This window comes from Rhinopithecus bieti, unplaced genomic scaffold, assembly GCF_001698545.2.
Source record: "Rhinopithecus bieti isolate Rb0 unplaced genomic scaffold, ASM169854v2 scaffold_35319, whole genome shotgun sequence".
NCBI lineage: Eukaryota > Metazoa > Chordata > Mammalia > Primates > Cercopithecidae > Rhinopithecus > Rhinopithecus bieti.
Window position 1 is genome coordinate 164,733 of NW_016815132.1, and position 27,275 is coordinate 192,007.

General features: G+C 35.5%; 1 protein-coding gene and 1 long non-coding RNA gene across 12 annotated transcripts in view; one reads left to right on the forward strand and one right to left on the reverse strand.

Annotated features, from left to right (window-relative positions):
• MTHFD2L (methylenetetrahydrofolate dehydrogenase (NADP+ dependent) 2 like) overlaps positions 1-27,275 on the forward strand; it is a 181,155-nt gene that overhangs the window by 120,823 nt on the left and 33,057 nt on the right. The gene's annotated exons all lie outside the window — the stretch shown is intronic.
• The window catches only part of LOC108515815 (uncharacterized), a 47,653-nt gene that overhangs the window by 9,173 nt on the left and 11,205 nt on the right, over positions 1-27,275 (reverse strand). For 4 of the 5 annotated variants that reach the window (XR_001881636.1, XR_001881638.1, XR_001881634.1 and 1 more), the window contains 2 exons: positions 16,591-16,739; positions 10,173-10,364 (listed from right to left, as the gene is read on the reverse strand). This is a non-coding gene — a long non-coding RNA (uncharacterized LOC108515815). The remainder of the gene's footprint in view (positions 1-10,172; positions 10,365-16,590; positions 16,740-27,275) is intronic. The other variant, XR_001881635.1, reaches the window with a different exon arrangement.

Consider the following 27,275-nt stretch of genomic DNA (forward strand, 5'->3'; position numbering starts at 1 on the left):
TATAGAAAGAGATATGACCACATACAGTCATGCATACACACTCACAAATAGAAAACAAAGATATAATTAAAAAATACAACTTGAGACGTTATCTCTGGTAGATAAATATAGATTCCTTTTTATCATTTTCTGAATTCTCTAAGTGAATTTTCTAAAATGTATTGATTTCACATTACGCAGCAAAATAAAGAATATTTAGATGACCCATTTCCAATCACTGGCAAGATTCTGCCTGCTTTCATGTTGTTTTCTGCAGCTGTTACTTTTTAATATAGAGGAGCATGGAAACAATGTATTAAACTGAAATGGCTAGTCTCCTACAGACTACCAGACACCTTTAATTATTTGGCTTTTCTTGGGACAAAGAAGAAATACGAATTAAAGGGATAAATCATGTAGTATGTGAATTATTCCTCAATAAAGCTTTTTAAAAAAGATATGGGAAACTGGAAGCCCTGGGGATACTAAAATAGAGGATAATTTTGGCTTTCAAATTTATTTCCATATATGTAGTAGAAAGAAGTCATCTAGTTTTTAATTAGCATCAAGAGGGAGGAGTGGTGCAAGAATATGAGGGAAAGAGAGAGAAAAGGAATCCCTCTACCTGCTCTCACTTGAGTTCCTTACTTTTACCATTACCAGATGACTTTTACTAGTCTCTGTCTTGGACATTCCTTATTGCTGAGCTCTTTCCTCAGGCCGTAAATTATCCAGATGACATTAATAACTTGTTCTATAATATTATGGTCTGCCAAGGATAAATCTGTGTTTTAACTGAAGCATGTTTTGTAATAAATAGGTTCAGATTCATTTTTCCCCAATATCATTATTTAATTTTTAATTTTTTATTTTATTTATAGGGTCTCTCTCTGTTTCCCAGGCTGGAGTGTAGTGGCACGATCATGGCTCACTGTAGCCTTGACCTCCTGGGCTCGAGTGATCCTCCCACCTCAGCCTCCTGAGTAGCTGGGAGTACAAGGTGCACACCACCATGCCCAGCTAATTTTTGTATATTTTTTGTAGAGATGGAATTTCACCATTTTGTCCAGGTGGTCTCCAACTCCTGAACTCAAGCGATCTGCCTGCCTCAGCTTCCCAAAGTGCTGGGATTACAGGCATGAGCCACCACACCCGGCACTATATAAGTATTTCAGACCTTATAAAAACCTATCTAGTTTTAAGTTTGTCTTATTAATTTTCTTGACATTGCTAAAAAAAAAAAAAGCACATATATCCATTCATGCAATATTCCTCAGCAGTGAAAAGGAATGAACTATGATACAGCAACCTGAATGAATTTCCAGCAAATTATGAAGTAAAAAAGCCAATGTCACATGTTCCATGTTCAATTATAGAATATATGATTCCATTTATATAGCATTCTTGAAAGTGACAAAATTAGTGGAGTCAAGGATGGGATGACATGGGAGGGAACTGGGTGTGGCTGTAATAAGGCAACATGAGGGACCCTTATGATGATGGAAATGTTCTGTATCTTAACTGTATCAATGTCAATATCCTGGGTATAATATTGTCCTATAGTTCGGCAGGATATTATCATTGTATAGTATCTTGTATTATTTCTTAGAATGGCATGTGAATCTATAATTATTTAAAAAATGACAATTTAAAGCATATAGCAAATAAGTAAAAGAATAAAATAAAACAGACTACAAAATGGTCAGAAATGGCGGGCGCCTGTAGTCCCAGCTACTCGGGAGGCTGAGGCAGGAGAATGGCATAAACCCGGGAGGCGGAACTTGCAGTAAGCCGAGATCCGGCCACTGCACTCCAACCTGAGTGACAGAGCGAAACTCCGTCTCAAAAAAAAAAAAAAAAAAAAAAGGTCAAAAAAGCATGTATAGGGACATTTAATAATCTTTTCTGTATGATTAAATAATTAAAATATTCTCATTTCTGAGTATCATGGTACATTATTTTTTAAAACTTAGTGGTTGGTTGCAAACAGATTTTAATGTAATCTTTCAGTATAGAGTTTTAGTATAGGCTTATCATCATTTCTTTATTTAAATATCAGTGTTTACAATGTTTATTATAATAATGATGACTAATATTTTTTGAACATTTCTGAAACATCATCTTATTTAAATCTTACAACATTCTTATGAGGCCAGTAAGGTTATTATTTCTATATTATAGATGCAAAAAGTTGAGGCTTAAAGAGAATTGATTTGCTTGTGATCATACAATAAAGTAGCTGAATTAGGACTGGAAACCAAGTCTGTCTTACTCTAAAGCTCCTGGTATTGATTCTTTATTCTGTTTTTGGCTATTGCTGCCATGATTTTGGACAGTGGGATGTGCTTTTAATTTTTCTTGTTTGTTTGCTTTATATCAAGTGTAAGTGTTAACGTATTTGAAAGAGTGGGCATCAGCCTTAGATAGCTGTTGCTTAGGAATTTATAGTTATGTTGGTCACATGTCTCTTTTCTTTGGCAATACTTTTTAATAGAACCGAAAGGGCATATTTAAAGAAGACAAAAAACCAGCATATGTTTAAATTTACAAAAAGTTTGCAAAGTTCTAACTGCAATTCTGTAACTGTCTTCTAATGTATAACATTTCACATTCATATTTTTAAATAGAGCTTATAGTCTAATAGACACTCATCAAGTAACAACATACAAATGTAACAGCAAAATTTGAAAATTGGTGAGAGAAAGAGGTGCAGGATGCTATAGGTACCTACAGAAGGGGACTTGGTCTAGCGTTAGGATTGCTGTGGCACAGAAGGCCTCCCAAAGGATGTGGCCTCTCAGCTGCCATATGCTTTTTAAGGGTTTATGATTAATAGCCAAGAAAGACTTTTGTAGTTTTCTTTTACCGGTTTTAACGATGCATAAATCGGATACATTTTTATCACAGCGCATTTCAGTTATGCCAGCCATCTTTCAAATAGTATGTTTCAAGCTCCCTGAAGACAGGAACTCTGCAGGTTATCTTTATACTCCCAAATGTGAGGATACTGTCTCATCACATTCATATTAGGCTAAATGGGATGGGATTGTTGTGGTAGCATAAAAACTCTGCCATGAAGACCTTTGACATATTTGAGACAAAGTCTTGAAGCTTTCTTAAATCCACATTTGTGGATTTTGCTGATTTTTAAAAACAAATATTTGGTTTATTTTGATATTTTATTTTATTTGATTTTAATAAACTTTTTTTTTTTTTTTTTTTTTTTTTTTTTTTTTTTTTTTTTGAGACGGAGTCTCGCTCTGTCGCCCAGGCTGGAGTGCAGTGGCCGGATCTCAGCTCACTGCAAGCTCCGCCTCCCGGGTTTACGCCATTCTCCTGCCTCAGCCTCCCGAGTAGCTGGGACTACAGGCGCCCGCCACCTCGCCCGGCTAGTTTTTTTGTATTTTTTAGTAGAGACGGGGTTTCACCATGTTAGCCAGGATGGTCTCGATCTCCTGACCTCGTGATCCGCCCGTCTCGGCCTCCCAAAGTGCTGGGATTACAGGCTTGAGCCACCGCGCCCGGCCAAACTTTTTTTTTTTACTTTAAAAAATTATTCTTTGATTTACAAGATTCCATCTCAGGATTGTTCAGAGTATCTTTCTCTGCATGTTTTTCATGTTGCTAAATGAATATGAATATGTTGTTTTATTTTTTGTTTGATCCTTACATCACAAATATATCATAAGCACCTATAAATTCTCCCAAAATAAAGCTTGTAGGCAAGGTAACAGAGCCATGCATTAAATCCCTAGGAGTAAAGATAGCTTTTTTATTCTCTCAAAGCACCCGTTCTTTCCTGACTTTGGCTTGTAGACAGACCTCACCTATTACAGTGGGCTCTGTGAGATTTGGCCCAAAACACTGTTGTTTTTATGCTTTGTGGAGGATCAAAATGATAAATAACACTGCTCAATCTGTTGGTAGGTATGACAGAACAACCTCTTGTTACTATTTGTTCCTACTGTTGTTATGTGATTATTATATGTTTAAGGTTGAGCCTGTGGGAGAAAGTGCCACTCCCTGTTTGTTGGGGGTGGGGTCTCAAATGAAGAGTGAAGTCATTTGTTACATTCATCACCACAATCTTTCCAGTCTCCTGAGAAGTGGTATAATCCTCAGATCAGAAAGATAGATGAGTGGGTAGTCTTCACTTGGGAGTAGATATAGAGCCGTCTATTGGCTTTGCAGGAAATGGCTCAGAGTGCCGAATCATCTGCTTTTGTCAATGGGAAGGAAGATGTAAAAGCAAAGTCTAGTAATAGGTACCAAAGGCACCCAGGTGAGTTTTAGTGAATTTATACCAGCCCTCTGTACTGGACTATAGTTTAATTTCAAGCAAAAGCAGTATCCCCGCTGTGAGCTTGACAGCTTTCCGACACTTAATGTTTATTTCTCATGAGATCAATAGTGCTATTAATGAATGTAATTTTTATATTGTATAATGATAGTTGGCAATGTGGAATATCCACAAAACTCAATGAAGTGCTATTTTCCAAATATGCAATACATAATGTCGTGGAATCCATTCAAAATGCAAGACAGACTATTGGATTTTAGCATCACAGATTATGGGGTATGAATATTACAGAGTTCATTGAAGTGGCTTCAAATTCCACATTGCAATTAACCTTTAAGAAACTATCACTTGTCAAGTTTTGGTATAGAATCAAAAAAGATACCCCCAATTATCATAAAAGGCTATTAAAACACTCCTGCCTTTTCCAACTACATATGTATGTGAAACTGAATACAGAAGAAGATTTAAGAATCCCACTGTTGGCCAGGCGCAGTAGCTCACGCCTGTAATCCCAGCACTTTGGGAGGCCGAGGCGAGCGGATCACAAGGTCAGTAGTTCGTGACCATCCTGCCTAACACCGTGAAACCCTGTCTCTACTAAAAATACAAAAAAATTGGCCGGGCGTGGTGGCGGGCGCCTGTGGTCCCAGCTACTTGGGATGCTGAGGCAGGAGAATGGCGTGAAGAACCCCGGAGGCAGAGCTGCATGAGCCGAGATGGCGCCACTGCACTCCATCCTGGCAATAACAGCGAGACGCCGCTCAAAAAAAAAAAAAAAAAAAAAAGAATCCAGCTCTTCGGTTAGGTTGGACCTTAAAGATTTCAAATGTAAACAGTCTTTTTTTCTCATTTTTAAAAATTAGATATATAGTTATTGAAATGTGTTAATTCAATTTAAAATGAAAAGACTTATTGTTTTCAAAATATTTAAATAATTCATCATATTTAATTCTTATATGATAATATTAATATATAAGTCATTAAGTAATTATATGTTAATATCATTAGATATAATTATTGGATTTTCAATAATTTTAAGAACATAAAGGAGTTCTGAAACTAAAAGTTTGAAAATCACTAACTTGCATAATCACAATCTCTAATTCATGTCTCTGTTTAAATGGTCTATGTGTAGAGAAGCCTATTTGAAAATAGCAGTCTTTTTTTTTTTTTCTAACACTTATCATTACCCGACGTTGTATTATGTATCTATTTATTTGTATGGTTACTGGTCATCTTCCCAGTGAAAATGTAGACTCCATTAGGGAAGGAATTTTTGGCTGCCTTGTTCATGGTTTTATCCCTCGCACCTGCTATAGTACCTAGCACATAGTAGCTATTCAGCAAATTTCTATTGAAATAATGGAAATATTTTTCTGTGTGGATATTGTCCTACTATTTCCTGGATAGTGCTAAAACTTGAAAGGTTCTGTGTGCAGTTCCTCTTAATTATGACCTGCACCTTTGCTAATGATATTTTTGAGAGCTTCTAATAGGTTGTTTTACTCCCTAGCAAATCCAGTCATTTATTACATGGTGTTCTCTTCTCTTGCTTCAGCCCCTTCATAACTGTTTCCCTACAACACACATCCATATGTGTGTGTTAAGATCAGGTTCTATTATTCTTGCCAAGAACAGCTACCACTGCAGCCAGACACAGTCTCCCAACTGCACACTCCATTTTAGGTATGCTGAAGCCCTTTAAGTGGAGCTGCCTAGAGTTCTGTGGCAAAATGAGAAAAATGCCTCTCCTTCATGGTATTCCCTCTCAGAGTTGCACCAACATATTACAGAATTTTAGGGAAATCGCTGTTGTATTTTTTATTTTTGGCTTCTCCTACTCTGCAACTTCAAATTGACTCCATAGGAGCCCAGAATAGAGTCCAATCTGAGTGATGAACTCTAAGATCTACTCAGACTCATCTCCCCTCTAATAACAAACAGTATGCTGGGTGAAGCCTATCATGTGGATTTCTGCCATGTTCGTTTCTCCAAAATCATTAGATACATTCAGTCATGGTTTTTTACAAGAATTCAGTGTAATACAGAACTTGCGGTTCTTGACATTTTCAATGGATAAACCAAGTCTTGTAAATAGAGGATGTACCTGAACTGTAATGTGGTCATTTGCACATGAATCAGCCTTTCTCTTCTCCTAAGTACATGATGAGAATGAAATGTTTTCTATCGTTTCGTGGTTGTGTTTGTACTCCAGCATCATCACCAACCATTGTCTTCAACTTACATTCTGTATTCTAATTATCTCAAACTCTTTTTGCTTCCTAAATCTTTCCAAGTTTATTGGAAATCCCTGCTTTTTTGTGTAGTCAGATTCTTCTGTTCGGAGTGGTTTTTTCGCCTCATTCATCTGATGTGTTTCTAGCTCTCAAGAATCAGCTCATGCCCTCACTTCCACAAACATGCCTGAAAAACATGCCGTCACTGCCACAAGCCAGGCTAGGTATCTTGCTCCCTAAACCCCATTGTGCTTGATTTCTTCCACACCCTGGGCATTTCTATATCATAATGCCATATTCTGTTGTAGCTATCTGACTCTCTTTTGTGACAATGAACTTCTAAAACAGACGATGTAATTTTCTCAATTTCTGAATTTCCAGTAGCAAACAAAGCTTTGCATAATAAACTAGCAATAAGTGCTTATTAGACAGATGAATAGACAAATGGATAAGTATATTATATATTGTGAAGGGTTAGTGAATATTCTATGAAATACCCATATTTGAAGTGTTCTTATGGATTAGGTGTCCATAACTCTAATGTTATATATAATCCCCAGAGTCCCATAACTAATCTTGGATCATACTCCTAGTTGCTGTGTTCCTAGCACTAGAACTAAGAATTTCTAGCTTCTAGTCCAGTTCTCTTGCTGTTTAAAATTTGCTGTAGGTTTTGTTGTTGATTTTGTGTTGCTTGGCTTTGATGTGGGTTGATTAGTAATGATTTGAAAACTGTTAGGTGAGAAAGCACATTCCTGAGTGTAGGTGAGACATTTCAGGGAACTGCTTAAATTCTTAAGCTGTTTATTTACCATTGTCCATGCTATCTTCCCTAATGTTGAAACCGTTGCCTGTGACTATCCCATAGTAAATGCTCAAATAATTACTTTGAAATGGAGCAGAGATTTTAATATGTCTAAAACATGGTAAGACAAGTTACATAGTAATTATACTTAACCTAAAGTTTTAAAGCAATAGCAAAATTGAAAAAAAGAGCCAGAAATAGTAATTTAAATAATGCAGGGTATGTTACCTGACATTCCACTTAATTAGGTTATGTTCAGGATTGAACACGAGATGGGAAATATAAATATGTTCATCCTTCAGACTGTCTTAGTTCCTGCATGTCTCTGAGAATTCAAGTTTCATGCTACATTGTGTGTGAGTCTAGAGTTGAAAGATATGATCTACTTTTCATTCAGTATGGCCTCTAAACCTGAGCCAGCAACCTCTGGTATCAACCAGAGAAGCTGTGATTTGATCAAATGCTAGAGAGAGAACTGCCAATGTTGGATTTATTGAAAGGCAATTATTCTCCTTTTAAAGTCTATTAACTTTAAAACCTATCATTCCATTGTGTATGATTCTGTATATGGGGAAATAATATATCTGCACATATTGTAATATATATTGCATGTCATCCATACTGCATATATTATATGATACAGTAAATAATATAGGACATTATATGTAAAGAAATTATTTTTATGGTTTCCTTGTCAATAATAGTGATTGAACACATACCGACACATACTCCATTCCATCTGTTCCATACTCAGACATAAGAGTAAACTATTTTTAAAATTAATAAACATAGTTGTTCTAGAAGGCAAGAAAGAGAGGTCTCTATAGACTAGAATAAGGATGTAATCTTAATAAAAAGCAATGGGGGACAAATGAGTTCAGAACACCCTGAAGCTGTGAAGCTAGTCCACAGGCAAGGTGGGTGATGGGACCCAGGTGAATTCTTGGAAAAACCATTTTTTATGCCCACACAAGTTGGGCATATAGCTTAGAGCCATGTCTGCACAACTTGTATGGAGCTGGGTGTTGGGTGCTGGGAAAGATGCCACCTCTTTTTCTACTCTTGGCTACTTGGAATAGCAGCACCTTCTGCCATATAGCTTGGGGCTCCTGCAGCAAATTTTGTACAGTTATGGGAGTCTAAAGCTAAGCAAGGACAAGTCTAGAAATGAATATTTGAAGACTGACTGCCATGACTGCAAGGCCTCTTCTGTATCAGACCATTACTGGAGCCTTGGCTAAGGCCACTGCAAACTTACTGCAAGAGACCAGGATCCTGTAGGATGACATATCTCAGGGGTCATAACAACATAGGCACTTAACAAAGACGTGGACAAACAACAAACTTGACAAACAGAAAACCTGAGGGTGAGGAAAATAGGCATACAAGTGCAAACAAAATGGATTTTAAGTGTTTTTAATGCCATTATGAAGATTTAAAAAAGGGATTACAGCAATGAGAGAAAAATAAGAGTTTATAAAACAAGAATATGGGGTTATATAAAATTGATAATTATGAAAATGAATGAATTAGAAATGTTTAAAATGAAAAATATAATTGAAGTTAAAAAATAAAACTTGAAAGTAACACTAAATAGCAATATGAACACAACAGAAAAATAAATCTTCTGGAGTAATAAACTGAACTCATCCCAGAATTCAGCACAGAGAAATAAGTATCTAGAAAACATGGCTTGTGATATGGAACATAAGAAATTCTGACATAAGAGTTTCAGAAGGTGATACTAGAGATTATTAAGATGAATATAGACATAACATTTTAAGGGAAAGCACTGATAACTTCACAAAGCTAAAAGATGTGAGTCCTGAGGTGAAAAAATTTACCTATTTCTGAGAAATATTAAATAATTATTTTAGATACATATATTAAAATTTCAGAACATTAACAATCCTAGAATTTATAAGGGGTAAGGAGAATATCTACAAATAAACTAAGATCTAAATGAAACCTAATTACTTATTGATGGCTTTAGATGTTAGAAGATGATAGAGTAATAGCTTCAAAAGTTTGAGGAAAAAAAATTAATTTAGAATTTTATGCCCAGCTAAACTGTCACTCAGTAGAATGGTGCAATGAAGAAATTTCCAGCTATATGAGGAAACAGAAGTCTGATTTCCTTTAGAATGATTCTAGTAAGCAGTAGTAGAAGAGAAGATGCAAAAGTGAGCCACTCCCCCACCAAAATATATATGTTCATCTGAGTGCTGACTTGTAAAATAACATTAATAATTATATTTGGGGCAACATCTGCAAGATTGCATGACAGGAGTTTCTAGTACTTGCTTCCTCACAGAAACATGAATTTGAACAAACATCCATGCAAGAAAATATCTTCATAAGAGCTAAGGAATGTGAGTAAGATGTTATAGCACATCAGTGGAACATACAAATAAGAAAAGACAAATTAGAGAGGGTAGGAAGGAAATGTTTACATTACCCACGTCATATCTTCCCCAAACCTCCCTCTCTATGGAAGAAGGAGAGTGAAGTGAGCCACTAACTTTGCTGCACATCCCAGCACCAACCTCACCCCAGTGAACCCCAAAGCTTGGCCACCTCCCACAAGCATCAGGCTTCAGGCCACCACCATGGCCCCAGGCTCCAGGCAAGCACCAGAGGACCATAACTCAGACTTGCTAATGCTGACATAGGTTTCATGCCCACCCCAGAACCATGCTAGCTCCTGTCGACCTAGGCTCCAAGCTACCCCATGGCCCTAGGCTCGAGGCCAGTACCAGAAGACCAGGACCCAGGCCTACCCATGTAGACTCAGGCCCCAGGTCTACCTCACCACCATGCTGGCTCCCATAGACCCAAGCCCCTTGCTTACCTCTGTATGTCTAGACTCTAGGCCTGTCCCCCAGTCACAGGCACCAGATCTGCCTTGTGAACCCAGGTGCCAAGACTTCTCAGTGGACCCCAGTACCAAGACAGGGTTCATGGACTCAGGATGAGGTCCATGCCTTCAGATCCAGGCACCAGGACTGCCATACAGAAAACCAACAAATGCATTTGGGGAGATCTAGAAGGAACAGAGAACAAAATTTGGGCAGAAAGCTTATTTAAAGAAATATTAACAGACAACTTCTAAAATCTGCAGAGGGAAATGAATATCAAGATCCATGAATCCTGAAGAACCCCAAATAAATTAAATATAAAGAGAAATATTGGGTGAAAAATTTTCAAATCTGCAGAGGGAAATGGGCATTCAGCTTCATGAAGCCCTAAAAATCTCCAAATAGATTGAACCAAAAGAGGTCTATACCAAAACACATTAAAATATAATTTTCAAATGTCAAATGCAAAAAGGAAAATTTTGAAAACCACAAAAGAAAAGTGAATCGTCTTAAACAAGAGAACCCCCATAAGATTTCTCAGCAGTGGATTTCTCAGCAAACCTTGCAGGCTAAGAGAGTGTCATGGTATATTCAAAGTGCTAAATAAAAACAAACAAACAAAACTATCAACTAAGTATAATATATCAGCACAACTGTCCTTAAACAATAAAAGAAAGAAAAAACTCCCCCACCTCCAAAAAAAAAAAAAAAATGCGGAGGGAGTTTATCACCAGTAGACATGCCTTAAAAGAAATGATAAATTGAGTTCTTCAAGTTGAAATGAAAGTATACTAAGAACATAAAAACAAGTATAAAACTCATTGTAAAGGTAAGCATATAGTCAAGTTCAAAATACTCTAATACTCTAACAGTGGTGTATAAATCACTTTTAACTTCAGTATGAAGATTAAAAGAGAAAGGTATTTAAAAAGTAAAAGTAATCGTAGCTACAAGAATTAGTTAATGGGCTGGGTGTGGTGGCTCCTGCCTGTAATCCCAGCACTTTGGGAAACTGAGGCAGGTGGATCGCCTGAGGTCAGGAGTTTGAGACCAGCCTAGCCAACATAGTGAAACCCCATCTCTACTAAGAATACAAAAATTAGCCAGGCATGGTGGCAGGCACCTGTAATCCCAGCTACTTGGGAGGCTGAGGCAGGAGAATTGCTTGAATCAGGGAGGTGGAGGTTGCAGTGAGCTGAGATCATGCCATTGCACTCCAGCCTAGGCAACAAGAGCGAGATTCCATCTCCAAAAAAAAAAAAAAAAAAAAAAAAGAATTAGTTAATGGGTAGTATACAGTATAAAAAGATGTAAATTGTGACATCAATAACATAAAATGTGGGGGATGGAGAAGTTAAAGTGTGGTGGAGGTTTTGTATACAGCTAAAGTTAAGCTGTTATCAGCTTAAATACACAGTTGTAACTGTAAGATATTTTATGTAAGCTTCATGGTAACCACAAAGAAAAAACCATGTAGTAAGTAGATATAGAAAAGTTAAAGGAATCAAAGCATAATACTACAAATATCATTAGTTACAGAGGAAGACAGCAAAAAATGGAGAAAGAAGAAAGGAACTAGAAAACAGTAAGAATTTTTTTTTTTAAATACTAAGTTCATTTTTTAAATAATTTCAACTTTTAGATTCAGGGGATACCTGTCCGGAATTTTTATGTGGGTGTATTGTATGGTGCTGAGGTTTGGAGTATGAAATGATTCCATCATTCAGATAGTGAGCATAGTACCAATAGTTACTTTTCAGGCCTTATTTCCCCTTCTCTTCCACTTCTAGTAGTCCCCAGTGTCTACTGTTGCCATCTTTATGTTCATGATTATCTAATGTTTAGCTCCCCCTTTTATTAATAAATAAGAACATGTGGTATTTGGCTTCCTGTTCTTGAGTTAATTCTCTTAAGATAATGGCCTAAAGCTTCATCCATGTTGCTGCAAACTACATTGTTTCATTCTTTTTTTATGGCTGTGTACCATTCCATGGTGTATATGTAGTATGTTTTCTTTATCCAGTCCATTCTTTATGGACACCTAGGTTGATTCCATGTCTGCTACTATGAAGAGTGCTGCAATGAACATATAAGTGTGTGTCTTTTTACTAGAATGATTTGTTTCCTTTTGGATAATACCCAGTAATGGAACTCCTGGGTCAAATGGTAGTTCTGTTTCTGTTTTAAGTTATTTGAGAAATCTCCAAACTGCTTTCCACAGTGGCTAAACTAATTTACATTCCCACCAACAGTATATAAGTGTTCCTTTTCCCCCCAGCCTCACCATCATCTGTTGTCTTTTGACTTTTTAATAACAGCCATTCTGTCTGGTATAAGATGGTATCTCTTTCCTCTCAGCCTCCTGAGTAGCTGGGACTATAGATGCGTGCCACCACACCCAGCTATTTTTATACATTTTTAATAGAGATGGGTTTCACCATGTTGGCCAGGCTGGTCTTGAACTCCTGACCTCAACTGATATGCCTGCCTTAGTACCTCCCAAAGGGCTGGGATTACAGGTGTGAGCCACCACACCCAGCCTCAATGTTTATTTTTGTTGCAATTGCTTTTGAGGACTTAGTGATAAATTCCTTCCCAAGGCCGAAGTTCAGAATGGTGTTTCCTAGATTTTCTTCTAGGATTCTTATAGTTTGAGGCCTTACATTTAAATCTTTAATCCATCTTGAGTTAATTTTGATATGGTAAAAGGTAGCCAGTTTCATTCTTCTGCATATGGCTAGCTGGCTATCTCAGCAACATTTATGGAATAGGAAGTCCTTTCCCCGTTGCTTATTTTTGTCAATGGGGACATCTATAACCATTTGTTATAACTGAATGATTGTCAGTGGGGAAACGTATAACTATTTGTGATAATCAAATAGTTATATGCATGCAGCTTTATTTCTGGGTTCTCTATTCTGTTCCATTGGTCTCTGTTTTTGTACCAACATCATGCTGTTTTGGTTACTGTGGTTGTATAGGTTGAAGTTGGTAATGTATAGTTTGAAATCAGATAATGTGATGTTTCCGGCTTTGTTCTTTTTGCTTAGGATTTCTTTGGCTATTCGGGCTCTTTATTGGTTCCATATGGATTATATATATATATTTTCTAATTATGTGAAAAGGTGACTTTGGTAGTTTCATAGGAATAGCAATGAATCTGCAGATTGTTTTAGGCAGTATGGCCATTTTAATGATAATGATATTTCCAATCCATGAGCACAGAATGTTTTCCCATTTGTTTGTGTCACCTCTGATTTCTTTCAGCAATATTTTGTAATTCTCTTTGTGGAGATCTTTCACCTCTTGTTTATATGTATTTCTAGGTATTTTGTATGTGGTAGCTATTGTAAATGGGATTGCATTCTTGACTGGTTCTCAGCTTGAATGTAATAGTAAGTTCTTACCTATAAAAATTGCTTTAAATATAATTGACTTAATCCAATCAAAAAACATACAGTGGATGAATAAATAAAAAAATATATAAGTTCAACTATATTCTGTCTGCAGGAGACTCAGTTTATCTTTAAGGACACACAGAGGCTGAAAATGAAATGATGGCGAAAGATGTTTCATGAAATTGTACCTAAAAGGGAGCAGAATGGACTATCTTAGTAACAGAAAAAATAGACTTTAAGTCAAAAATTCTGTTAATTATATCAAGAATTGGGATTCCATTAATTAGAGGATATAACAATTATAACTATATATGTATCAAACTTTAGTGAACCTAAACATGTAATATAAAGCAAATATTAACAGAACTGAATGGATAAATATACTTTGGGAAAAAGCTTCTGGACTTTGGTTTGGGCATTAATTTTTGGGATATGACCTCCAAAGCACAGGCAACAAAAGTGAAAATAGACAAACAGGATTTTATCAACTTAAAAAGCTTCTTCACAGCAAAGAAGACACTCAGAATGAGAGATTTTCAAATCATATATCTGATAAGAGGTTAATATCCAAAATATATAAGTAATTCATACAACTCATTAGCAACAAGTCCACATACACACACACACACACATAATGTGATTTTCTTAGTGAGCAAAGGACTTGACTAGACATTTCTCTAAAAAAGGCATACAAATGGCCATTGGGTATATACTAATTAAGGAAATACAGATCAAAACTGTAATGAGATATTACCTCACTTCTGTTAGGTTGGCTATGATGGAAAAAAAAAAAGGTTACAAATGTTAGCAAGGATGTGGAAAAAGAAATCCTTGTTCTGTTAGTTTAAATGTAAATTGGTTAAGCCATCATGGAAAACAGTATGAAACAGTATGGAGGTTCCTTAACAAATTAAAAATAGAACTACCATATTAACTAATAATCACCCTTGTAAGTATGTAGCCTATGGAATTGAAATCAGTGTCTTGAAGAGATAACTGAAATCCTGTGTCTCTTGCAGCATGATTCACAATAGCCAAGATATGCAATCAACTCAGACATTCACTGATGGATGAATGTATAAAGAAAATATGAGATAGTTAGCTAAAAGATAGGCACATACACACACACACAGTTGACCCTTAAACAACATGGTTTTGAACTGCACAGGTCCATTTATATACAGATTTTTTTTAACCAAATCAAGATTGAAAATATGGTATTCTTGGATGTGAAATCAACAAGGGCTGACTTTATATATATATGGGTTTTTCAGGACTAACTGCAGGACTTGAGTATATGAAGATTTTGGTATATGTAAGGGGTTCTAGAACAAATATCAGATGCGTTTCAAGGGATGACTGTATATATATACACACATAAAATTTATTGAATCAATATAAAATTTTTAGAATTTTGTTTATAAAATATGAAACATCTAACATCATATATATTATAGCAAATTTGATTTAAACATTCATTAAAAATGAAATAATTAGTTGGGTGACAATACGAACATAAATATCAGTGCAGAACAATATTCTTATTAAGTCAGGAAAACTATGGACAGGGAGATACTTCCAGAATGGTGGTGTAACCAATCTGTGAACCCAGTCCCCAGTAAAAAAAAAAAAACATAACTTGTGAAAAATATTTTAAAATCATTTTAAAACTTTAGAAATTCATCATGGTCATATAGCAAACGCATAAACATTTACTGAAGAAAATCTACTAAATCTCTGTAAGAGAAATGTAAGTCTGTGGCATTTGAACCATGACCCACTACTTCTTTCCACCTATCCTCTACCAGCACAGCGTGACAAAAACTTTATTCCAGGCAATTGCATCTAAGAACACAAGGCTCTCTCTCAGATTCCAGTCTGGTATCTCTCCAGAAGGAGCAGGCTGCCAGAACTGTTTATCTCCCAAGTCTGTGTTACAGAAGTTCCTATTTAAACAAAGCAGCTAAATCTAGCGCTCCATTTTCCCACCCAGCACCCACTCATAGGGTAGAAGTTATACGTTACATGTTGCAAGCCAATAATGTTGGGTCTAATTCATCCTCATCTCAGCACATTGGTAGGGTAAAGGTTTCGTTCCAGAAGACAGAAGCTGGGAAGACTAGGAGATACCACCATTCATGCCCACCCCCTACACCCAGCATGAACTAGTAACAGGATTATCATTATAGCAGCACTGGGCCACTGCACCTGCCTCTGAGGCACAGATCTGCAGAAGTGTCTAAGAGTTTTGCTTTGAAAAACAGGTAGCCTGCAAAAACAGAGAGCTCCATAGTTCTTCCTAAGAGAAGTTTCTTTATTTGAAACAGACCATAGGTACATTCAAGCCTGAGGACCCTGTCAAAAGCAATGACAATTTTGATATAAGATAATTTGGAGGAGACTGGTAGTCCATGAGCGCAGCAAGCTAAACCATAAATCAGCTATACATTTAACATTTTTTCTAACCCTCTTTGGGTTAGAAAAAAGACTGGCCTCAAGGATTGCCCTACAAAGAGGCTTGAATACAATTGATTAGACATTGGAGCCATTTATCCCCTAAGGTATTGTTGAAACTGTAGAGCAATCAATTGACAATGGAGCCTAAAATTAGGTGTGATACCAATAGAGTTAGACTAGCTAGCATCTTACAGAGAGAACAGGGAAAGATAAAACCACCTTGAGGAGTATGATGAGCCTTGGGGAATGGGCACTTATGATCATGCTCCACTGCAGCCATTCCCATGCCAAACCCTCTGGGCTCTAGATAGACTGTAGTTCTGGCTCTGCCATCTCTCCTGGCAGTTCTCTGTGGCAACTCAATTGCCTGTGGAGATTGTGGGGCCTCCTATAGCTAGGATCCCAAAGGTCTGTGGCAAGAGTGGGCCACTCTATGTCTGTTTTATTCACCCCTTCTCTTGGAGCCACTTGGGGCCAGGAATGAGTCTTGGTGTTAGGCAACTGGATTGGGAGTTCCCAGTTTTCTGCACTGTCAACCCCCGGCTCTGAATCTTACCTGTGTCCACTCTCAATGCCTTCTTTCTGAAAATCTGTTTGGAGTATGCCAGCCTACTTGATGGTCTTGTCTCTCTTGGTGGAAGAAGCTCTTCCTGTCTGTCTAGTCAGCCACCTTGGCTCTCTGGTCTCTAGGTTAAATATTAAAGCCTAGAAAATATTACCAAATTTGGCCCAAACAGTACAAAAACTATTAAGGCACTCACTATGGAATGAATTAAAATAGTAAGCAGAATACTTTATGTTAAAGACATAAATACTAGATAGTTTCAAGATTATTTGTATTGATTCTTCAAACAATAAATTATTTGTGTCTTGCAAAATGTGATTCATGAGAAGTGAAGAAGGAGGAGAAGGAGCAGAAACACTATTTCATTCAATTTATAAAACTAAGATAGTCATATCAAAACAAGACAAGGACATCAGGAGAATTTAAAAACCTTTGTTCTAGTGTTATTACATATATTAGCAAATTTAAACCATAGTGTATGAAAAAAATACAAAACAAGAATTCAAAGTTTTTAAAATATTAATCTTATAACCTTCAATAATGCAGAAAAAAAGCAGTTAGTAAAAGTGTATACCCATTTGTGTTTAAAAAAAAACAACAAAAAGAAACAATTTTTTTTTTTTAAATCTCATTTCAAGCTATCAATATCTGGTGCTTTTTAAAAATCTAATAAAGGTTATCAACTGAAAATAAATAGAAAAATATATATAATCTGTTATAAAACACTAGAGTTATTCCCATTTATATAAAGGTGGGACAGAGATAACAACTATTANATTTTTTTTTTTAAATCTCATTTCAAGCTATCAATATCTGGTGCTTTTAAAATCTAATAAAGGTTATCAACTGAAAATAAATAGAAAATATATATAATCTGTTATAAAACACTAGAGTTATTCCCATTTATATAAAGGTGGGACAGAGATAACAACTATTACTTGTATTTTCCAGCATTGTATTATTGGTGTTCCTGGCTAATACAACGAGTTGACAGACATGAGTTAGGAGACAAAGACTTGTAAGAGGAGACAAGGTGGTGTTCTTTGAAGGTATGATAATTTATCTGTAAAACTCAAGATAATCAACTGATAAAATATTAGAACTAATGAGAAAGTTCAGGAAGGTTGCTGAATACAATAACACATGTAGGTAGTATCTACAGATATCAATAATATATAATTAGAAAATATAATAGAAAATAATATTCCACTCACAGTAGTAATAAAACTATAAAATTCATTGGAATAAAACTAAACAGAAACAAGAATATAGAAAGAACTTTTCAAATATATAATCAAAGGGAAAAGTCTGAGCAAGTAGAGATCTAGCCCATGTTTTTGCATGGGGGAATTTATTCACATAAGAATGCTATTATTACCAAATAAAGCAATAAATTCCATACCATCCAAAGGCTCATGATTTTGCACAGGAGTGGATTTATTCCACAAAAGCATTATCTTACAAATAGTGTGACCATATGTCATGATTTATTTGGAATAGTTCAAAATTATGCCTAGCAACTTGTAATTATTATTAGCATCCACATATTTATAAGAATAAAGATTAATTGGAAGGAAAAGCATAAGATGACTTTTTTTTCCTTCTGCTTCTTAGCTTTCCCACTTTCTAGTTGTGTGAGCTTAATACCTAAGTTATAAGTTACTCAAGCTCTCTGTTCTTCAGTTTCCTTACCTCCTAAGTGGGGATAATAACATCTACATCATATATTGTTCTAAGGTCAAATAGAGATAATGCATGTAAAACACTTAGAACGCTGACTGACTCAACAAATGTTAATTATTCTGAACAGTAGTACTTTATTCTGCCTCAAATCATATTATAAAGAACTGGGTAATTAAAATTAAAGCATAGACATAAGAAAAGACAAATATATTAATGGGAAAGGATGGAAAAAAACAGAAACACACGTTCATATGTATGAATCTGTGTAAATACGGTAGTGTCATTAAACACTGGGGAAAAACTAAATACTTCAATCAATAGTATTAAAACATTTGACTTCCCATTTAGGAAAAAAATCTAATTAAATTATTACCTTACCCCATACATACAAATCTATTTCAGATGAGATAAAGAACATAAATTAAAACAACAAAATAAAATTATCGGAGAACTTAATAGAACTTGGTCATAAATTTAGAGCAGGTAAGATTTTCTTATAAAAGATACACACACATACACAGACAAATATGTGAGTGAAAATAAACAGAAAACCTGGACATAAATACATCTAATTCCTAAAATCTATAGAACAAATAAGTGCCTGTTAGAGTTAAAATTTTGCATTTTATTGGGGAAAATATTTGCATTATACATAACAAAGAATTAGTATCCAGCATATATAAATATGTTTTAAAATATGGTTAAAATACAAAACCTAACTTTTAAAATAACAATTTATAGGACATTTAAATAGCTAATACACATATAAAAATTGCTCAGTGTCACTAATAATCAGACAATTGCAAATTAAAACAAAATGAGACACTGTTTGCACACATCAGATTGGCAAAAAATGAAAAGCTTGATGATATCAAATGTTGGCAAGGATCCAGGGAAGCACATACTTGCATACACTGCTGACGAAATTATGCTTTATTATAGTCCCTCTAGAAGGTAATTTGACAATGTTATGAAATCTGAAAATGTGCACTTCATATGACCTAGAGATTCCATTATTTTTCTAGATGTCTAAAAAAACCTGGCCTGTATATTCAGAAATGTTTATTACAGCTTGTTGGTGATAGTAAATAATTGAAAGCAGCTAAAACATTCACCAATAGAAGAATAGAGTGTGTACTTATCTCTCAACTCACCAAGTTATTTACATTAAATATGGACAGCTTTTTGTATGTCAGTTACACCTGATTAGTTTCAAAATTTCAATCCAAATGTAATCCTATATATGTGTGTATGTATGTATACATATATATGTATATTTATGTGTGTGTGTGTGCTGTCTTATTTCTAGGATCTCTATTCTGTTCCATTGGTCTGTGTGTCTGTTTTTATACCAGTACCATGTTGTTTTGGTTACTGTAACCCTGTAAATATAATTTGAAGTTGAGTAGCAAACTGAAACAAACAAAAATAAAAATACGTTAATAATCTCAGAAATCACATTTGACAAGATCTATCATCCATTCCTGATTAAAAAAAAAAAAAATTCTCAACAAACTGGGAATAGAAGGGGACTTCTCAACTTGATAGAGAGCATCTGTGTGGTAAAACCCAGTCTCTACTAAAAATACAAAAAAAATTAGGCAGGTGTGGTGGCAGGCCCCTGTAATCCCAGCTACTCAGGAAGCTGAGGCAGGAGAATGGCATGAACCTGGGAGGTGGAGCTTGCAGTGAACCAAAATAGCACCACTGCACTTTAGCCTGGCCAACAGAGCGAGACTCCGTCTCAAAAAAAAAAAAAAAAAAAAAAAAGAGCATCTGTGAAAACCATACAGTTAACATCATACTTAATGGTGAAAGAATAAATGCTTCCCCCTAAGATCAGAAATAAAACAAACATTTTCCTTCCCACCACATCTGTCAGCATTGTATTGGCAGTCCTATTCTGTACCATCAAGTAAAGAAAAGTAATATAATGTATACAGACTAGGAAGGAGGAAGTAAAACTGTCTTTGTTTTCAGACATGATTATCTACGTAGAAAATCTAATGGAATCTATGAAAAAACTACTAAAATTATAAATTAGCAAGCTTACAGAATATATGATCACCATAATGAAGTAATTATGAATATCTATGTACTCAACCCCTCCAACCCAAGAACTAGACTATTCCAAGGAACTTACATCTAGTGGGTGCTTCTCCCTTATTCCATTCTTATGATTTAAAAACATCTTAGTATTTCATATATATATTTCATGGGTGCATAATATAGACAAAGGAATGAGAAAAAAGTAGAGTGTTAGAATATATATCCGCTTAGTAGGAGATAAGAATGGGAATTAAGTTTGAGAGATGCTTTATCTATATCTGTTATTCTAATATTTTTAAGGGCAATGAATTTATAGTTACATTATTTTAATATTTTTAGGTACAAACTTTAAAAAAAGACTTGAGGTAAATATTCCGAAGTGCTTATTATTGGTTGAGTTTCAGCAGTGTTAATATTAATGGATTTCTTTTTTTTAACTAATTTCTGTGTTATTTATTTGTTTCTATACCTTAATATGTTATTTAATTTTCTAGAAATAAAAAGTAAATTGATTTATTTGGGATTAAGAATGAGAAGTTCTTATGTATAGTGATTTGAAGGAGTAATAAGAAACCTTCCATATTATCACATGTGGCGATATTAGGATCTATTGGAAAACAAATTCACTGCACGTGTGTAACACATTACAATTGATAGAATATATATCAATTTATAACCCGTATTTCAAGTGTTTTAGTTATAACTGATAGTAAGAATTTTGTTTTTACTTCATGCTGTTGCTGTGGAAGAAATCATGTCAAAACTCAGTGGCTTAAACAATAGTCATCATTATTCTAACCCACAAGTCTATGGTTTGGTGGGGGATTGACACAGTGGGCTGAGCTCAGCTAATCTCAGATTGATTCATTCATTTGTTTATAATTAAACTAGTTTATTTATGTGTCTGCAAATCTGCCAGGGCTCTGCTCTAATGTGGGTTTGTATGATGCATTGTAGCTGTTCCATAATTATCCAGAGACCAGCATATAGGCCCAGATATGACCTTCTCATGGCCATGGCAGAAATGGCAGAGGGCAAGTGGAAACATGCAAGACCTCTGAATAATGTGTGAATAACTGTAGCATACTCTGAATATGGATTGGCTATGATATTTTTGATATGCCAGGCAATGTGCTAAGCACTTTATATATAGTATTCATTTACTTCTCTATCCAGTCTTATGAAGGACTGCTATTATCCCAATTACACAGGGAAAGAGAGAGGATTACATGGGCACTTGTCCAAGGTTATTGAGTTATTAAGCTGAAAAACCTGAAATCTGAACTTGGGCCTTAGATTTTAGCCGGGGAACAAAGGTACCTAGACAAGCACTTAAAATTGCCATGGCTAGTATTTTTGTCATGGATACTATTTTTGTCATGAATAATATTAAAATACATTGTAAAATAGTACTTTGGTATATCATGTGATTTGCTAAGCTTAATATTCTCTATATCAACATTTGTCTAGCAAGATTTCAAGGGCAATATTTTGTATGATGGGTGAAGAAGAAATGCAGTTTGCCTAATTTGCAGATGTGGAGACGTCATTACTTTTTTTCTTTTAACAAACAAAGCACCATTTAATTTTTCTTTCAAAGTACTTTAAATATGTTGAAGTCAATTATTTATGTGTTAGATTCTGATATTTGTAGATCTGATTTAATTTTTAAAACAGTTCAATAATTTGGTAACCAATTATTCAGACCATTGTATCTGTATACATCCATTAAATACCCCTCTCTCAAACTTTATTGACTTTTTCATTAAAATCTTTGAAAGTTACTTGAACATAGTAGAAACTCAGACTTCATCTGTGCAGACTCTTCTGTTGTTCCAGAGGTTTCATGTAAGTATCAAGACATGGTAGGGGCATTTAGTTTTCACTATTCTGTTTCCAAACTCCCGTCAAATGATTGGTCCTTGTCCAACTGCCTACACATGCACTTGCAGAAGTGCCCCTCTTTGTCCAATTGCTTTAATCTCTCTACTACTTCCCTGTCATCCTTAGGTATATAGGAAATGCTAAGACAGTGTCTAAGGCATCTGCCTCAGCCATCCTTCCATCTGTTTAATTATTTGGGACCATACCACCTTTCCAACCACTACACAGGCTATAGAAAAAATATATTTTTGTTTTTGGATTTCCGAAACCAAAACTAGGGATTTTGCCAGTTCTCCAAGACACAGCCCAGGGAGCATTGACTAGCAACATCTCCCTGGGAACCTCTGAAGTCTAAGATTTCACCACTTCTCCAACTCTCCTGACTTTTCTAACTCAACCCTTCCATTTTCTTGTTTGAGTCTCTCTGTTCTTCTAAAGTGCTAGGCTTTAGAAATCTTGAAGCTAAGAAGTAAGGTCTCCACTTCTCTTTCCTGTCTCTATTACTTTTCTGAGTCAATCAGCACTGAATGCGTTAGCTGCTGCTAGAATGCTTAAAGTTGTAGGAGAAGGGAAAATCTAAAACTGCATAAGAAGGGAATACTAGGGATAGTAAAAAAGTAATTCACTTTCTAAATATCAGGCCTCATTTCTTAGTATTGTCTAGACTATCTGGCCTTCAGGAAGTACAACTTTAAAAGAAAGAAATTGAACTAATTGGTCTTTCAAGTTGAGCTCTGAGGAACCTAAGGGGATTTGGCTAGTAGCAGAGCTCCCCTCCACCTCTTTTCAACTAATACGTCTCTCCTTGCTTTGATTCTTTTACATATGGAGCTTGGTAAACAATTTTCCTTTAAATAAATGGTTCTAAAATGTTTGAAACCCATTCCATTCGACTTTAATAGTGAATAACGTGGCAGTTGGTAATACAGACCCATGCCTATTGTCCCTACTGGCCTGCAGGCTCTCCTCATTCCCCAAATGCACTGGTGTCTGTTTGCAGGAAATTCTTTTTTTTCTTTTTTCTTTTCTTTTCTTTTCTTGCCTTGTCTTTTCTTGTCTTGTCTTGTCTTATCTTTTCTTTTCTTTTCTTCTCTTCTCTTTTCTTTTCTTTCTCTCTTTTTTCTCTCTCTCTGTTTCTTTTCTTTCTTTTTCTTTTTTTTTGACAGCATATCACTTTGTTGCCCAGGCTGGTGGTACCGTCATGGCTCACTATAGCCTCAACCCACCCCCCACTCCCGCCCACCCTGGCTTAAGCAATCTTCCCACCTCAGCCTCCCAAGTAGCTGGGACCACAGCCATGCACCACCATGTCCAGCGTTGTTTGCTTGCTTGTTTGTTTGTTTGTTTGATTGTTTTGTGGCAACAAGGTTTCCCTATGTTGCCCAGGCTGGTTTTGAACTACTGGGCTCTAGCGATCCTCCCACCTTGGCCTCTTGAAGTGCTGGGATTACAGGTGCCCTCAGAGAATAAAGTTTGATTGATGGGAGGAAGAAAAGAGAAGCACACATTTGGACCCAGGTCCATTGACTCTGCAGAAATATGGTCCAAGGCAGAAGGTGATGGAACTACTTAAGTGATCATATGAATTTCTGAATATAAAAGGATTCCAAAGTCCTAGATGATCAAATATGGCACAGAGCAGGGCCCTATTGGCCCTGAGCCCTGTAAGAGACCTAGCATCATCCTGGTACCACAAGGGCATTCAGATATTGTCCTTGGCATGAATATTATTCTCATGATAGGCATCATAGGCACATCAGTTCAGATAGGAACCAAAGAAGCCAGAGGAAAGAAAAAGAACAGGAAATGTTCTGTGGTCACTGCCACTGACTCACTGGGTTGTAAACACTTCTTGAGGATTTCTAGAAATAACAGGAGGATAACTGGGAGAAGACACTGAGGTAGTTGTACTACTAATGTAGGCTGTATTTAGCTAGGATGCATTTTAGCCATTATATTACTGTCTACAAAGCAAATAATGCTGAAGAAACTTTTTCTAATCCAGAAAGAAGCATACATTCATACAAATTCCATTCTAATCATTATCTTTATTTATGTAGTAGGACAACTTCCAGCTGAAGAAGTGATCCACCTGAGTAAGCATTTCCATGGTGTTCCTTTTATATCTGAGTTAGAGTTCTGGTTTTGTTCCCAGCCTTACCTGTGACTCATCATTGTGAAACTAAGAAATCATTTAGCCTCTCAGCACCTCAAAATCTTTCTTCTGTGAATGAGGATAATGGGTAAACCTTTTCTTGCTTCACTGAATTGTTGTGAAGTTTAATTAGATAATGTTTACACAGCCCTTTGAACTCTACTAATTAAAGTGATGTGTAAATATGGTGCTTCCTTTTATCAGGATGGCTTGACTGAGCCATTTCATGAAGAGTTACAGATGACTATGATAGGAGTATCCATGGGGAAGTGATTTTTTTTTAATTCATGTGAACTCAATTCTCAGATTATCAAATACACATATGAAAATACTCAAGTTGGGGCTGTAATTAGCGAGAATAAGGACATAGCCTCCCACTAGCTGAAGAGCTAATGGTCACACCTTCACATTAGGGAAAGCTTAAAGCTTAGCTCCTAGGGTGTAGACTAGTGCTCTGTTTGCTTTAGGTATTGCTGTCATTTTTTTCTATGTTACCTTTATTCGGGCTATTTTTGTCTAGGCAACATTGGTGATATGTTTTATATTTGTCATATAATGAATCATAAAATAGCATATTTACAGTCCCTTGATGAGAAAGACATAAGCCTTAAAGTAATGTGAATCTGTATAGATTATCCATTGGCTCATTTACTTATCAAAGAGATTTTCCCCTGAAATGGAAAAATCTTAGATAAATCAGAAATCTTCTTACTAAGTTTCCCAAGGAGACTATTTTACCCTAATATTATCTTCTCAATTACTTTTGAAATTCTGCATTAATAAGAGACCCTTTCTTTTGCCAGAAATAAGTTCATGAAAGGATTAATTAGCTTGGAGGGAAAAAACACAAGTTTTTCTTCTTAAGCCTTCTTTGTGTGTTAGCGTATAATTATCTTTGTTAGATAGAATTTTCTAAATGATAATATTATAAGTATGTAACAATTCAATTTCATATGCTACTGAATGACTCAGAATTTAGAGTTAACATAGTTTATTGGAAACTTAGATAACTAATGGGGAGTTTTGAAAACTGCTAAATACCAAAATGGGAGTTTACAGCAGGAAATGTTTCTGTAAAATCTAGTAGTTAGTTTTTTATACTTGTATTGCATAATGAATACATTATATATAATAATAAATAATATATAAATAATGTATGAATAAATTATGTGTACTTTCATTACCTATGTACTTCAGGGATATGTCTGCTGATGGACCAGCATAACATGAAAGCACTTTGAACTGTCTGAAACTTCAAATTCAGAGTCTTGATTTTGTATCTTCTGAAATATGTTTTCTGCCTCAAATCCTCACCAGTATGATATGAGTAGAATTGCAGAAAAATTTCAAATTATTTAGGTCCTGGTTAAATACTTGTGAAAAGTGTGACAGTGCTTTAGTAAACTCTAAGGCATAATAGCAGGAGGTATATAATTGGATATTTCAAGAAGAAGGCAGATAAGTATAGATTATTTTGATCTAAGGAGACACTAAAGAAAACAAAATACAGATCCAACACTGTAAAACATATAGCCTTAGGATACACAAAGATAAAATAGAATTCAAATTTGCTACCATGGAGAATGAATATTCTGTTTATGGATCTAAGGTCCTGAATGAATCTGTATCCCTACACAATGGGGTTTTTAGGTATTCTTTTTTAAAATAGAAAAATAAATGTTAGTTTTCATCATTAGCTAGTGGTTTTAAGAGGGTATTATGTAAGTTCAGATACAGGTCAATCTGAACCTGGATAGGTGTAGTCCCAATAATGTTGATGATAATATCAGTTTTACCCACAAAAATTCTGGCATCTCTTTGATATCTTCAATTTGGGCTTGATTTGGATACAAAGGTATTAGTAAGTCTACGTCCTTATCCAAACTAGCTATGAATAGGGCGTCCTAAGGGATTTTAAGAAAGAGATAATCAGGACATCATTTAATCTGGCAACTCCACTTTCAGAGTATCAAATTAACAGGTGTGGAATCACAAAGGAGGGAAGACTGTATTTCTGTTCTAAGCCTGGACATAAGGAATGTTTAGGAATTATTAGAAATGCCCACCACCTGCATAGTATGTTTATTCCAAGGGGAATGTTGAATAAGAATAGAAGAGTTTAAGGCTAATATGGTTGTACCTGTATCAATCAAAATGTTGTTCTTTAACATTATAAGAAATTTCTCCTTGTGAATTTAAGGGTAAAATGAGAAACTGGGCATTTGATTTCCTTTAAAGCACTTTCATTTTTACATCCTTCATTTTTTCCCTTTATTTTTAATATACTAACTTTTTTGTCAGTGTTCTTTCTGTTTACAGTATCTGTAAATGTCTTTACCGAGTGATTCCCTCTTTAGGGGGTGTTTAATGATTGCTAATGTCTGATTGTTTTATCTGTAGGGGCCTGAATTTGATTTAAGTCTTATTTGATTTTTGTGCCAAGTCCCTTTCAAAATGTTCAAGAGGATGCTAGAGATCTGGCAATAGGCTCTTTCCCATTTCTGCTTTTTCTTATGTTTTAAGTCTTTTATTTCTGGCTTAAGCTTATTCACAAGAAAATGAGAGAAAGCGAGGCTTCATCTGAATCAGTGTTTACTTCTGAATTTTGTCAAAAGGTGTCAAATAACCTATCCTTGAACTCCCTAATGAATTGATTCTTTCTTTGTTTATAGGACTGAATCAGAGTCCAATCTATGTTCACAGGAATGATTTGGGGGATAGCCAAAAGACATTCAAAATCTACAGCTTGCAAAATACCTCTGATTTCTTATGCAATTAGGAATCTTTGTGTTATTCCTTTTTTATCCAGTTCTTTTGTATCTGAGCATATGAAGTAATAGATATCGATTTGAGAAGTATGGGTTGTACATCCCTAAAACTATTCCTGATGTCTCTGCAAATTTTA